Consider the following 3268-nt stretch of genomic DNA (forward strand, 5'->3'; position numbering starts at 1 on the left):
CCTTAGAGTGTAAATGGAAAATATAAAAGTCACATTCATATAAATTTGAGTACGAATTTGGCTACCATACTTATGTCTTTAATATAAAAGAAAATTAAAATTCTTTACACATTTTCTATATCATATAGATTAAATATTTGTGCCTTTTTAAAATTTGATTAAAGGGTTTTGAACATTCCTTAGCATTTTTTGTTAAGTTAAATTGCATGTCATTATTGTATTTTTGTATTAAAATAATTTTTAAATTTATCCATTTAGTTGCTTGATGCGTTTTTGTAAAATCTAGCTTTAAGTGTTTGGCTTTTCTTGTCAAATATTGTAATTGAACATCACACATGGTCAATCTAACTTTAGAATATACTCAGATTATGGCATGTTGTTGTTGGAGTAAATGTTCAATAAATGACACATTTCAACTTAAAGGTTTGTTCATGCATGTGCTTTTCATATCTCTATTTGTGTTGCATTCTGTCTAGTTTGATTGTCTAATCAGATTTGCGCGTTGACTTTGAGTTGTTTAGGCACATAGATTAAGACAACCCACATGGGCTGACCAACACCTTTCTGATTATAGTCAATTTATGCCATTGATCTGCCTATATTTCTTTTGCAGCCGACAAGTGTCATTGGGACAAGTTGGTTGATGGAAAATCAGATTTCCATAGGTATATTTGCTTCTAGGGTTGCAGATTGTTCTTTGTGGGTTTAGAACTTAGTTTTAGAAAGAGAGAGTTGCCTTAAAGGCTTGAAGCTTGCATCTTCTTCATTTATGAACCCTAAATGCCAAACCTTCCTTAAGCATTATTTTAAGGTTTTTCATTTAAGTCTTGGTCTAGTTTTAAGCTTTAAATTCGATTTTAGACAAAGCTTTTGGATTCAAGTTAGATTCATCTTTCAACTATTTGATTAGAGAATCTGACTGGCCATTTGAATCCAGATTTCATGTGTATATCATAAAATCATATCACATCATTGATCGTGTTGATCTCGGTGCCATAAGGCAATGAGCTCAAGAGGAGCTACCACTTCATGAAGATCGAATGAGTCTGTCTCGTGTAAAGTAAGGTTGCACAAAGGTAAAGCTGCTTCATAACTAGGGATCTAGGAATTGAGTTTATGTGGTCTTTGTATGAACCTTTGTTTACACTAGTGGATTGGACTCAATGGCGACTCCCTGATTTTTTAACCCAGAGGTGGGTTTTTCCAGTAAAAAATATCTTGTGTTCAAGTTATTTTTATTATGTCACACATCTCACATACACATACATGGTAAATGTATCTTTTGAACATTTCATTGGTTTGTGCTCACTGTCATGCTCACTTGACACATTAATAACTTGTAACGATTTACAGCCTTGCTGACTAGGATAGTTTTTGTGAACTGAAATTGGTATTTGAATCTCAAATTTATGGACTAACAAATCTATCTTAGTTGACTAGCGGGCTTGACTAATCTATCCAGTGGATTATAATTTTTATATACAAAATATTCCACTTCGTACCAATTTTAATTGGTATCAGAGCCTTACTTTAGATATACTTAAAGTGATATGTGGGATTTGCTGGTATTGGGTGGAATCTCACCATGGATCATGATCATGTCGGTGGCTCGTGCAATACACCTCCATTCTCTGATGGTACAAATTATGCTGCTTGGAACGAGAACTTTCAAATATTCCTTGAGGCTCAAGATCTTATAGTTGTTGATTATCTCACTCTTGAGTGGAAGGCTCCATCAAGGCTAGTCAATGGAGAGTCTATGATTACACCAAAAGGTGAATGGACTTAAGGAAAAATTGTTTCAGCCATGGCTAATAGGAAAACAAAGAATTCAATTGTTTCTTCCATTTCGTCTAATCAGTTTGCTCATGTTCAATATTGCACAACTGTCAAGCAAGCTTGGGACAAACTCTGAATTCTTCATAAAGGTGATAAACAAGTGAGAGATTTAAAGCTTTAAATGACCTCTTCAAAATTTGAAGATTTGAGAATGCTCGAGTCTAAGACTTTCTCGGTCTTCTTTGAAAAAGTTGAAATGTCAACAAATAAAGCATTGGGGTTAGGGAAGCCTATTGAAGAAACAACTGTTGTTTAAAAGATTTTGAGATGCTTGCCCAAGAGATTTCAAGCAGAGAAAGCTGTCATTCAAAAGTTTCAGGACCTAAATAAGATCAAGCTTAGAAAATTGGTTGGGAAGCTCATTACCTATGAGATGGAGCTTGACATGGATGAAAGTGACTCCAAGAAGAGAAAAGAAGTGGCCCTTCAAAAGTGTTGAGAATTGTGAGGTTGTTGGTGATGTGTGTAGACATGCCTCAGAAGATGATCTTGCCCTATTCGTCAAACAATTCAGAAGAATTCTCAAAAACAAAAGAAATGATTCTAAATGGTTTGGTAAGTTATCAAACAATCGGAAAAAACAATCTACTGGAGTGAAGCACAAAGGGTTCACTCGAAAATGATACAAAGGTGTGTTAAAAGTACTTGTTCCCTGCTTTGTATGTGGGGGAAGTGGGCACCGTGCTACTAATTATACCAACACCAAACTCCTTGGTCAAAAGCACAAAAAAAAAAAAAAGAAAACGATGATGATTTCTTGGAGTGATAACAATGATCAAGGTTCTGTGCATTCTGATGAGTCATCTGATAATAAAGAAAAATTTGTTGCTGTTGTTGCTCCAATTAAGGAAGTATCTCTGAGTGATGATGATTCTATTCTAAATGTCAATGAGGAGATGTCTTATAATGAATTATGCATCAAGTATGATTCTCTCTTTGATGAGACTTATACCACAAAAGTGGAGAAGATTGAGCTCACTAAGAAGGTTGTTGCGTTACAGAAAGAAAACAAGTCTCTTCATCTAGTCAGAACATAACTGGATGAAAAAATTGGACATCTTGAGACCCATGTCGAGGAGTTGAATGAGAAGGCTTCTAATTGCAATGACAAAGTTGAAAATGATGTTATTACTGCTCTTGAAGCTCAGGTTCAAAACTTGCTAGAATCTCAAGAGAACTTGATTAATCAAATTCATGCATTGAAGGCAAATAATGTGATGTATCATGAGGCCAACATGAAACATCTATTTGAATCTGAATGAGGCAAATGATAAAGTTATTCATCTCACTATTGGGGCTGAATAAATTGACAAGATGCTGAGTATTGGGAAACTACATGGTGACAAAAGTGGTCTTGGTTATGTAGAAAGTGGTTATATCCCCACCAAAACAAAATTTGTGAGAGAATCTAGGGTTATATCTCATAAAG

This window comes from Malus sylvestris, chromosome 2, assembly GCF_916048215.2.
Source record: "Malus sylvestris chromosome 2, drMalSylv7.2, whole genome shotgun sequence".
Taxonomy (NCBI): Eukaryota; Viridiplantae; Streptophyta; class Magnoliopsida; order Rosales; family Rosaceae; genus Malus; species Malus sylvestris.